The sequence below is a fragment of the Puma concolor genome, chromosome A1 (genome assembly GCF_028749965.1).
Source record: "Puma concolor isolate L17-30 chromosome A1, mPumCon1.1.hap2, whole genome shotgun sequence".
Classification (NCBI taxonomy): Eukaryota; Metazoa; Chordata; class Mammalia; order Carnivora; family Felidae; genus Puma; species Puma concolor.
In genome coordinates, this window is record NC_141667.1 from 113,743,542 (window position 1) to 113,756,006 (window position 12,465).

The following is a 12,465-nucleotide window of genomic DNA, read 5'->3' on the forward strand; positions in this document are numbered from 1 at the left end:
ATAATAAGTTCTGTAGAAAACTTTAATGAATCTTTGTGTTATGGAAAGACCTTCTATTAAATAAAGACCTGAAGCTACTTTTTTCCTGTTAGTTGGGAAGTTGGATTCCTGAGGTTTGAAATTATACTGCTTTGGAAGCCAGAAAGAATCAGGCTTGCATCTGGCTATGGCTCTTAGCAACTGTCTGACCTGAGAGACACTTAACACTTCTGGATTCCAGTTTCCTTATCTATAAAATGAAGGAATTTAACCAGATGAATTTTAAGCCCCCTGCTAGTTGGAATATTAGGTGTTGGTGGGTTGTGAGAGCAAAGACATAAAAAAAATAGCATAATGATTAGAAGAGTTCATGAATACCACTCCTGCGAGTATGTATCATATGGTCTACTTTTTAGATATAGATAAATTACACTCATTATTATTGAGATCCCTATGTGAAATGGCATGACTGGCTTGGGATCTCCAGTAAGGGATCTCTGGGTACAAATGAAATTCCCCCTTTTCGGTCTCTGAGCAGTTCGTGTGAACAAAGAGAAATTGGGGCACATTTTTTAGTCCTTTGGGCTGAAACACTGATGTGCACATGACCACATGTGTTCTCTTGTACACAGCAGAAACCCATAGTGTATAATATAGGTGACACATTACTTTAAAAGGAGTTTTCTCCTTTTTCTTTCTTTGTTCATTTTTTAGTTGGTTTCGTTTGTTTGGTTTTTATTAGACATAAGTTTTCTTCTTGTTCTTAATTGAGTCCTTTGAAAGGAGCAGAGCCCAGGGTCAGAAATATGTGGCTATTCATGATTAATGTCTATAGAATGCTAGCACAAGAAGTCAGGACCAGTTTCTCCTGCAGCCACTAACAAACAGAATCAGGCCAGGGTTGAAGCAAGGAAGAGGAGGACATTCGGGTCCGGGCCCTCCTGTAGACCGTGTACTAACTAACTCTATTTTCCTGATTTCCATGTGATCAGCTTTTATTTATTTATTTTTATTTTAAAATTTTTTTTTTCAACGTTTATTTATTTTTGGGACAGAGAGAGACAGAGCATGAACGGGCGAGGGGCAGAGAGAGAGGGAGACACAGAATCGGAAACAGGCTCCAGGCTCTGAGCCATCAGCCCAGAGCCCGACGCGGGGCTCGAACTCACGGACCGCGAGATCGTGACCTGGCTGAAGTCGGACGCTTAACCGACTGCGCCACCCAGGCGCCCCGAGTGATCAGCTTTTATAAGGATGATTTTTAGAAGTCAAGTTAGATCAACTTTAATGACTGGAAGCAGAGAATGCATTTTTTTTTCCCAGTGCAGAATGGGAAGCATTAAAATCAAACTTAACCTTTGGTTCAAAGATAGGAAAAGAAGTCAAGAGAATCAGGCAGGCTTCAAACGTTAATGGGTCCAGGAGAGGGCGGTATCACGCATGGTTTTCTCGTGACAGCAATAGAATCCAACGCTGGCTTGGTTAAGCAGAGGGGTCTCAGAATCTTTGCAAGGGTTGCAAAACGAGGCGTTGAGCCTGTGCATCTAGGATCTAGCTGTGCCTTCGGGCACCCTCCCCGTAATGGATTAATCCTCCTGCTTCCCACTTTCAGATTCAAACTCTCACATGGGTGCACCCAGTTGGTGGAGCTCAGGGTAGGATGCCTCTCCCCTAGTGGCAAGGGAAGCTAGGAAGGTGAGCATTGACTGGGCTTCTGTAAAGAAAGCTGTCTCTGCCTCCTAAGAGGTGAAGGTGGGGGATTCTTTAAACCAAAAATATTAGTTAAGTTCTTGGCAGTCTCAACTGATGCAGGAGTTTAATGAAAAACTAATTATGAGGGTGCAGAGAACAATAAGGGAAACCAGCAAGTTCCTGAGGGCTAGCAAAAGTGGGAGGCCATTACCATCTGATGTGAAAGACAGGTAATGTTAATGAAATGTAGTGAGACTGGTAGCTGTAGGAGTTGTGGTCTCATGCAGAGGAAGGCAGCCACTCCCAGCTTGTGTCTTGGTATTGGGGAAGCTGGGTAAATAAATACCCTAATTCCTCTCTCTTCCCGCTTTGCAGTTTCCTGCTAGAGCCTCCCATTGACTGAGCATTTAGAAGCCAGTGGTCCAGGGAGTCTATGAGGCAGTCCATGGAGGTCAGGCTTGCAAGTATAAATCAAGGTAAGGAAAGGTAGAGATTGAGGACATGGAGGGGCAAGTGGAGGCTATCCAACACTTGGGAAGAGTGATCAAGGGTGACGGCTGCCTAACTATCACCAAGAAAAGAAAAGAGCAAAGAGAAGAAAATGTTCCTACCAAGTCGTGGGAAAGGGGCCCAGATAGAAACACGCACAGTGCTGCTGCTGGCTGTCTCCTCTTGGAGTTTCCCACACCAGCTGTCTATTTGTTGGCACATCTTACCTTTCCTGTTCTTTTACATTGGTTTCACAAAAATTGTTTTAACGGTTTCGCCTGTTCTTCTCTTAGTAAGTTTTTCCTCTTTTACATTTGCCCTAAGTCCCTTCCCCCACATTGTCTTCTCCATTACAATTTTATTAAAATGAAAAGTGCCCTGGAATGGGAGTCATGTGTCCCACGTTCTAGTCCTGGCCCAGTCTCCTTATCTTACCTCATTACGTGGTGGGAAGGGCTAACGGCCTCCCCACTCTGCAATCTGGACTAATGTTGCCTCTTTTGTCTAGCAAAGCTTCATTTCATTTCTTTGTGCAGCCATCCAAGAAATTTACTGAGGACCCACTATGTGCCTAACAAGGTGCTTCGTATTGGTGATACAAAGAGAGGACACAGTAACCCAGCCTTCAAGAATCTTTCAGCTTACTAAGGACGATAGATCTTGGGTAAGTGTGCTTAATAGGGATACATGGTATAGAGAAGTCATAGTGCTGTGACAGGGTGCTGTGACCGCACACAGTAGGGCGAAACAGACCTTGTGTGCATATGTTGGGGGGAACCAAGAAAGACTTCCTGGAGGAAGCATGTGGGCCACATGAGGGCAGGGATTTCAGTGTGCTTTGTTCCCTACCCTACCTCCAGGGCCTAGGAGAATTCCTGGCACAGAGTAGGCACCTAGTGAATACTGTGGAAGGAACAAGTGAATGCAGTGAAGTTTAGACTGAGACCTGAGGGATGGATATGAGCGGTTCTAGTGAAGCAGCAAGCAGGACAGTAGGGAATGAATAAGCAGCCTGATAACAGTCCTAAGACAAGAGAGACAAGGTTGGCGTGGGACAGGGAGGGGACAGTGTGGCCCAGAATGACACCAGGGAGGAGACAGGCTTTAGGGTATGTTGAGAATTTGACTGTATTCTTAGAGAATGGGAAACCAATGAATCATTGAAGGAAGAAATAGACTGGAGTAGGAGTTGGTTTGAGTAATCATGAAGACATAGTCTCTATCCTCTATAAACTAACAAGGATTTATGGACATCTACATTTGGCATGATGCTGGGATCAATAATCTGAGTGCCATGGAATGAATCCTAAATTACAGGGATGGAGAAAAAGATATCCTGGCATGATGGTGATGGCTCCACAGCAGGAGGTCGATGTAGGAAGGGAAGAGGAAGGGATTTCTTCTTTTTTAAAAGGCAACATTTGCAAAGATCTTAGGAAAAGAGAAATTTCAGCAGGTTAAAGGGAGGACCTTCCAGATAAAAGAGCACAAATGAGGGCCTAAATACTGGACAATAGCAAGACAGCCTTGGAGAAGGGAGGGATTTCTTTCTTTTTTAAAAAATTTTTTAAACATTTATTTATTTTTGAGACAGAACACATGAGCATGAGCGGGGGAGGGGCAGAGAGAGAGGGAGATGCAGAATGTGAAGCAGGCTCCAGGCTCTGAGCTGTCAGCACAGAACTCAACGCGGGGCCTGAACCCACGAACTGTGAGATCATGACCTGAGCTGAAATCAGACACTTAACCGACTGAACCATCCAGGTGAGAAGGGAGGAATTTCATAGTCCTGGAGGGCTGGGAGAATGGAGAGAATAGTGAGTTCAGGCTTTGGCATTTTTCTTTCTTTTCCAAGTTTATTGATGAATAATTGACAAATGTAATTGTATATATTTACAGCATACAAACCCAATGATTTGACAGACATATACATTGTGGAATGATTACCAAGATCAAGAGAGTAAATACATCTGTCACCTCACATAGTTAACTATATGTTGGGGGAAGGGTTATGAGAACACTTGGGATCTACTGTCAGCAACTTTCAAGAATACAATACTGCCTGTGTTGTTAGTTATAGTCACCATGCTGCACATTAGATCCTCAGCACTTAGTCGTCTAACAGCTAAAAGTTTGTACCCTTTGACCTATATCTTCCCATTTCCCCCACCTCCTAGTTCCTGGAAACCTCTATTTTATTCTCTCTTTCCATGAGTTTGACTTTAAAAAAAAATTCTACATACAAGTGATATCATACAGTATTTGTCTTTCTCTGGCTTATTTCACTTAGCATGATGCCCTTCTTGTGTTTTATGACTGAATAATGTTTCATTATGTGTATCCATTCATGGGTCTGAGGGTATTGAGGTTGCTTCCATATTTTGGCTACTGTGAATAATGCTGCAGTGAACACAGGAATGCAGATATCTCTTAGAAATAGCAATTTCATTTCCTTTGGATACATTACCAGGAGTGAGATGGCTGGATCACATAATTGTTCTATTTTTAATTTTTGGAGAAACTGCCATTTTTAAAAACAGCCATACTGTTTTCCATGACAGCTGTACCCACTCACATTCCCACTAACAGTGCACATCCTTGACAACATTTATTATCCTTTGTCTGTTTGATAATAACAATTCTAACAGGTATGAGGTGATAGCTCCTTGTGGTTTTGATTTGTATTTCCTGATGGTTAGTGATGTTGAACACCTTTTCACTGGCCATTTGTATGTCTTCTTTCAAAAAATTTCTGTTTGGGTCCTTTGCTTAATTTTTAATTGGACTATTCCCTGTTTTGGATATTAACCCTTTATCAGACATACGGTCTGAAATATTTCTCTCATTCTGAAAAGGTTGCCTTTTCAATTCATTGATAGTTTCTTTTGCTGTGAAGAGGGTTGTTTTATTTTGTTTTGACTTTGATGTAGGACTACTTGTTTATGTTAGCTTTTGTTGCCTGTGTTTTTTGGTTTCTTATCCAAAAAGAGTCATTGCCAAGACCAGTGACAACAAGCCTTTTCCCTGTATTTGTTTCTAGAAGTTTTATGGGCTTGGGTTTTATATTTAAGTCTTTAAATCATTTTGTATTATTTTTTGTGAGTGGTATAAGATAGGAATCCACTTTCATTTTTTTCCCTTCTGGATATCCAGTTTTCTCAACGCTATTTATTGAAGAGATTATCCTTTCCACATTGTGTGTTTTTGTCACCTTTGCCAAAGATTGGTTGACTGCACATGTATAGTTTCGTTTCTGGTCTCTATATTCTATTCTACTGGTATACATGCTTGTTTTTATGTTATTCACATACTGTTTTGATCAGTACAGCTTTGTGATATACTTTGAAACCAGGAAGTGTGACGCTTCTTGTTTTTTTTGTGCTTGGTAAGACTGTTTTGACTATCCAGGATCTTTTGTGGTTTTAGGACTGTTTTTAGATTTTAGAACTGTTTTTCTATTTCTTTGAAAAATGGCATTGGAATTTTGATAGAGATTGCATTGAAAATGCAGATCACTCGCGGTCCGTGAGTTCGAGCCCTGCGTCAGGCTCTGGGCTGATGGCTCGGAGCCTGGAACCTGTTTCCGATTCTGTGTCTCCCTCTCTCTCTGCCCCTCCCCCGTTCATGCTCTGTCTCTCTCTGTCCCAAAAATAAATAAACGTTGAAAAAAAAAATTAAAAAAAAAAAGAAAATGCAGATCACTTTGGGTAGTATGGGCATTTTACCAATATTAATTATTCTCATCTGGAATACAGATACCTTTCCATTTATTTCTGTCTTCTTCAATTTTTTTAATTAAAAAATGTTTAATGTTGATTTATTTTTAAAAGAGAGAGAGAGCATTAGCAGGGGAGGGACAGAGAGAGAGAGAGGGAGATAGAGAATCCAAGCAGGCTCCGTGCTGTTAGCGCAAAGCCCATTGCGGAGCTCAAACCCATGATCCTTGAGATCGGAGCCGAAGTCGGGCCTTCAACTGACTGAACCACCCAGGCGCCTCTGTGTCTTCTTCGATTCTTTAATCAACATCTTGTAATTTTCAGTGTACGGATCTTTTACATCCTTGGTTAAATTTATTGCTGAGTATTTTATTGTCTACGATGCTATTATAAATGGGACTGCTTTCTTCATTTCTCTTTTGGATAGTTCATTGTTAATGTTTAGATAGAAACACATTGAGTTCTGTATGTTAATTTTGTGTCATGCAACTTTATTGAATTCATGTATTAGTTTTAACAGTTTTTAGGTGGAGTCTTTAGTGGTTTTTTTTGTTTAATATATAAGATCACATCATTGACAAAGGGAGATAATTTTACTTATTTCCTTCCGTTTGGATGCCTTTTATTTGCTTATTTGTTGTGCCTAATTTCTGTGGCCAGGACTTCAAGTACTATGCTAAATGGATGCAGGGAGAGTGGGCATCCTTGTCTTGTTCCTCATTTTAAAGGTAAGGCTTTTCACTTCTTACCATCAAGTATAATAATAGCATCAGCTTTTCACATAGGATCTTTTTAAAAGTTGAGGTACGTTCCTTCTATACCTGATTTGTTAAGGGTTTCTTTTATAAAAGAAAAGTGAATTTTGTCAAATGCTATTTATGCTTCTATTAAAACGATCATATGATTTTTTTATCCTTCATTCTGTTAATGTAGTATGATTTACTGATTTGCATATGTTAAACCATCCTTGGATCCTAGGGCTAAATGTCACTTGATCATGGAGTATGATCCTTTTAACATGTGCTCTTGAATTCAGTTTGTTAGTATTTTATGGAGGATTTTTGCATCTATATTAACCAGGGATATTGGCCTGTAATTTTCTTTTCTTGTAGTGTCCTTGTCTGACTTTAGTACCAGGATAACGCTTGCCTCATTAAATTGAGTTTGGAAGTGTTCATTTCTCTCAGTTTTGTGGAAAGAGTTTGAGAAGTATTGGTAAGAATTCTTAAGACATAAGTTTAGGTTTATTTGAGATGCATAGGATCAGAATATCTTTGGGGGTCATTTTTCTGCCTACCATGTCATATTTTCCCTTTTGACACTTTCCAGTCTCATGTTGCTGCTTTCCAATGGAAAAATTCAACCAGTAGCAAGAGGTAAGGAAGTCTGAAGATGCAACTCTTAGAAGTCACCATTTGGGGCACGGAGTCATGAAGAAGGAGAGAGAATGGAATCAGGGTGGGGCACTGGAGACTAAATACTTAAAAAAGCTAGTTGGGTAATAAAATGCATAATGATATAGGTATAGTCATATGTAATATCATTTATACAGTTTGGAAAACCTAAAGAACATTTGGAACAATGCTATATGTTTTCAATGGCTAAGGAGGTAATATTTTTAATATAGTCTTTTAATGGTAGAATAAACTTAGATTTACAGAAAAATGATAACAGTACAGATAGTTCCCATATACCTATATCCTATCTTACATAGTATGGTAAATTTTTTACAAATAATGAATAAATATTGATGCATTATTATTAACTAAAGTCCATAGTGTATTGAGATTTCTTCGTTATTCCCTAATTTCCTTTTTCTGCTTCAGGTTCCACCTAGGATATCATACAGCATTTAGTTGTCATGTCTCCTCAGGCTCCTCTTTGCTGTGACAGTATCTCAGAGTTTCCTTGTTCTTGATGAGTACAAGTATTTTAAAAGTGCAAGGAAATCACAAATACCCCAGATCCAGGACATTGGTTGCCTATAGGGAGCTTTTGAGGGGTTAGGGGATCAGGGGAGGGGCATGCACATGTTTCAGATACATCTGTAATGTTTTATCTCTTTAAGGATGTGTGACATAGGTGTGGCAAAATATTTAGAATTTATAGCACTGGGTGGAGGGTACATTTGTTATATTATTTTCTGCTATATATTTTTAATTTTTTTTTGAAATATACCAGAGTCAAATAAGGAATTTGGGAAGAAGGGGGAGGAAATGGCACATGGCGGGAGGCATGGGAGCAAAAAGAGGGAATGTGGCTGTGGCTAAGGAGGACTCAGCTGGGAATAGATGGGGCTGGAGCACAGGGTTGGCAAAGGCTGTGTGAGGGCTGGAAATGCAGACTGTGGACTTATTTTGGGTATTGCTGATGGACGTGAATCAAGCCTCTTCATTAGCTGAGAACCACTAACACCGTGGGAGCAGTGGAGTGAGATTAGGCTTAATCTTTGGGATATGTGCAAGTGGCATTGGAGGATTAAGGAGTCATCTCAGCAAGGAGGATGATACAGAGGTACAGGTGTGTAATGATAAGGCCCTACATTTATTTAATTTTTTTAAACATTTATTTATTTTTGAGAGAGAGAGAGAGAGTGAGTGGGGGGGCGGGCCAAGAGAGAGGGAGACACAGAGTCTGAAGTAGGCTCCGGGCTCTGAGCTGTCAGCACAGAGCCTGAAGTAGTGCTCGAACCCACTCACCATGAGATCATGACCTGAGCCTAAGTCAGATGCTCAACCAACTGACCCACCCAGGTGCCCCAATAAGGCCCTACATTGAAAAGGTAGCAAAGACCCACTGTCTACTCGTCTAGTGCTCTGTATGTTATGTAATTTAATCCTCACAACAACTCACTGAGGTAAGAATGGTTATTACCAACTTTCTTTTGTTAATGAGGAAAAGGAGCCTCAGAGAGGTTAAATAACTTCCATATGGTCATAAATCTGGGAACTGGGGGCTCTGGATGGGAATGCCTCCAGGCTCGCTGCAGCTGGCATGCACCGAATGTTTGTGTTCTCTTCTGGTTGTAGGCTGATAGCAGTGGGAGAAATGGTGTGAACCAGGCATTAGGGACAAGGAGGAGGTGGGCATAGGGCAATTAATGGTTTCAAGCCTCAGTGACCAGAAGATGCCATTACCACAGACAGAATGTTTTTAAACCAGCTAGAAGAGCTGGATTGAGGAGTTGGCTAGTAAGAAAAGTTGGCTTGAGGAGCTGAGGAAAGGTAGGGCAGGCAATTGCCAAACTGGGCCTTGGCCGCTTTGGAGCAGGAGAGTTACAGCCATGGGAGTGTTTGCTTTATGGAGGAAAGGAAGAGAGAAAAGCAAAAGGCAGGAAGCAATCAAAACTATAAAGATAGAAACAGTTTTATAATCTTCATTCATTAAATATTTAGCAGGCTTTTTACTTAAGTATGCTATTTCCTCCCACCTTGGTCTGGGCGAGCCTGAGTGAGATGTAGTTTGTCCTTTACTTTCCCAATTGCTCACGGAAGGGCTTCTTGGCTTCTGTGGTTTCTAGAAGGACACAATAGCATTCTTTTGCCTCAGTGTGTGTCCTATTATTTATATTATTCTTCCTAATTTGACCCAGAACTTTTCAACTTAAAGAGAATTATGTTTTTTTCAATGTTTTTACTGCATGCAATCTATATCTATTTTGAGGTAAGAAAATAAAAGGCACCGAAATAAACAATTTTAAAGTGTAGGATCCTGCATGCAGAACATTGTTAACTTTTGATTTTTTATAATCCATCTTTGATTACAAAGTGAAATTAAGATTTTAAATGCTGATTTCTTTTTGTCCCCATAAAGATACATTGGGGAAGGGACTAAAAAGCTTCTTTCTTTGTCTTATGGTGGTTTGAAATTGAGTCTGAGATCCATTTTAAAACACACTTAGGAATGCACATCTTTTTATTTTTTTATTTTACTTTTATTTACTTTTATTTTGAGAGAGAGAAAATGCATACGCATGTGTGTGCATCTGTTCATCTCTACACGGGCAAACTTGGGCTTCCTCACTGGGTGCACACAAATGTCCCTAAAAGATGGACCCAGCATATCCTTTCTGATGACCCAGGCTTGAAAGGAAGTTAGCATCACTTCTGCCATATTCTATTGATTGGAACAGTAATAACCTACCTAGGGTCATGAGGAGGGGACATAGGCCCCACCTCTTGGGTAAGTGACAAACTCCTAGAGAAGCAAGCAGGACTGGAAATACTACTGTGGTCATTTTCAGAAAATAAAGTCTTCTGTGGTTAGGTTGCTATAGTCAAAGGAATTTCATCTTCTTTCGAGTCTGCTATGGCTATAGAGAAATTCCTCAATATGTCTGTATTTCATTCCATTGAAAGGTTGTTTTAACAAAAACCTGGGAAGAATGTGGATGGATTTGTCTAAACTTACTTCCAGTGCTTGAAAAGTACTTCCACAAGCAAGTGTTCTAGAACACTTCTTTTTAAACTTTTTAATTTTTTTATTGAGAGAGAGAGGGAGGGAGGGAGTGAATGGGGGGGTAGGGGGAGAGAGAGTTGATCTTAAGCAGGGGCTCAGTCACATGACCCTGGGATCATGACCTGAACCAAAATTAAGAGTTGGATGCTCAACCGACTGAGCCACCCAGGTGCCCCAGAACATCTTTAAAAATAAAAATTGGGGCGCCTGGGTGGCTTAGTCCTTTAAGCATCCAAGTTCAGCTCAGGTCATGATCTTGTGTTCATGGATTTGAGCCCTGCATCCGGCTCTGCGCTGACAGCTCAGAGCCTGGAGCCTGCTTCAGATTCTGTGTCTCCCTCTCTCTCTGCCCCTCCCCCACTTGCACTCTGTCTCTTTCTCTCTCTCAAAAAATAAACAAACATTAATTTTTTTTAAATAATAAAAAATAAAAATTACATTAAATCTGCCTGTAAATCATATTGTTGTCAAGGTAATTAACCATCATATATTTGGAAATGAGCTGGATGATGATTTATCCTGATAGCATATTCTAAAATAAGCTTAAGGATGCTGGGTAATTTTTAAACTGTAAAAGTCCTTATAATGCCTTCATGTTTTTCCTCACTATCAAACTTTCCTGCTTCAGTACTTTAGAGAATATAAAATAATACTCAGTTTATTATTGTTCACGTATTCCCTTTTTATATTGCTATTTATTCTCTTTTTAAGTCTGTTATAGCGCCCTCAAGATTTAAAGATTAGTAACTGTTATTTAAATTAAGCACTCACATCACATTCTAGTTTCCCTTATCAAAAACTGGCACAGAAAAAGACACAGTAATTCTTACTCTGCCCTCTGGTGGAGGTAACTGAGTACAAATTTCCTTTCTACTCTTGTCTGCTTTGGATCATATATATAATACCCTGTAGTAGGTACTGAGTATCACACTGAGCACTGTGGCAGACATTAAATCACTTAAGTCACACGACAATGGGGGACGCTAGTATAAGCAAACTGAAGATCATAGGAGTCAGAACCTAGTATATAGAGGCAAGATTCAAATCCAAGAATGTCCAGCTGGAAAGCCTGTGTTCATGTCTGTTCATTCTTTTATGCCCTACTGCCTCCAATCCAATAGCTTTGACAAAAAACAGCCTAACAAAACCATGCACTGGGTCTCTGTTAAGTATGTACAGGAAAAGTACAGGATTTGGTGTCAGAAAGATGTGGCTGTGAAGCCTATAAATGCCACTTATGGCGTCTGTCAACTTGGACAAGTTATTTAATGTCTCAAAGTTTCTCACATCCTATTATCTATGAGGATAGTAGAGACCATGTCTCAGAAGACTTTGGTATGAACTGAATGAGGTAATTCATGAAAACACAAGGTTAAGTAACCATTACATGGTAAGTCTGATGATCATAATCTTGTTGAAAAATATTGTGCATGCCCCAAACTCAAGTTAATTAGGCATACTTTTTGTTGTTGTTGTTGTTACTTTTATATAACTTTCCCATAAATTTTAAATGTGATTTTTCCTGGTAGAAAAGAACTTACTGTCCGTTGGCATCTCATAGAGCTGTCCGTGGGAACTGAATGTTTTCCTCATTGGGTCTAGTTTATGAGAGAGTTGCCTTTTGTTTTCATTAAATAGGAAGGGGCAGATACTTAGCCTCCAAAGAGAATCTGTTCATTGGACTTTTATTGCTTTTATATTATTCTATTCAAAGTGTTTTAGAAATTTAGCTCTTAATAAGAATTAGTGAATTTATTAATTCAGTGATTTATTTGAGATTTGGTCACTACATTCTATTAGGTGCTACATCTTGGCAACCAAAAGGCCTTACCATACATGAAAAAGGAGTTATCATCAAATGAACACGTTTTCCATGAAGGAAACAAAATTGTAAAAGAGCAGGGTGGGGATAGTAAAACTCTTTTAAAATACCTCAGAAACTCATGAAAAGTAAATGGCCCAATTAAAAAAAATTCCACGATGCTTACAAGAATGTGGTGAGACAGGAATTCTTATATCATGTCAATGAGTCTGTAAATTGACCTGATATTTTTGGAAAGCAATTTGGCAATTTGTAATAGGAGCTTTAACAACATTCATACACGTTGAATTTTCACTTTCAAAATCTGCC

General features: G+C 39.7%; 1 long non-coding RNA gene across 1 annotated transcript in view; it reads left to right on the forward strand.

Annotated features, from left to right (window-relative positions):
- The first annotated feature begins 2,043 nt into the window (after positions 1-2,043).
- The window catches only part of LOC147584375 (uncharacterized), a 67,122-nt gene continuing 56,700 nt past the window's right edge, over positions 2,044-12,465 (forward strand). The window contains exons 1-3 of the long non-coding RNA XR_015249025.1: positions 2,044-2,147; positions 2,697-2,824; positions 3,755-3,924. This is a non-coding gene — a long non-coding RNA (uncharacterized LOC147584375). The remainder of the gene's footprint in view (positions 2,148-2,696; positions 2,825-3,754; positions 3,925-12,465) is intronic.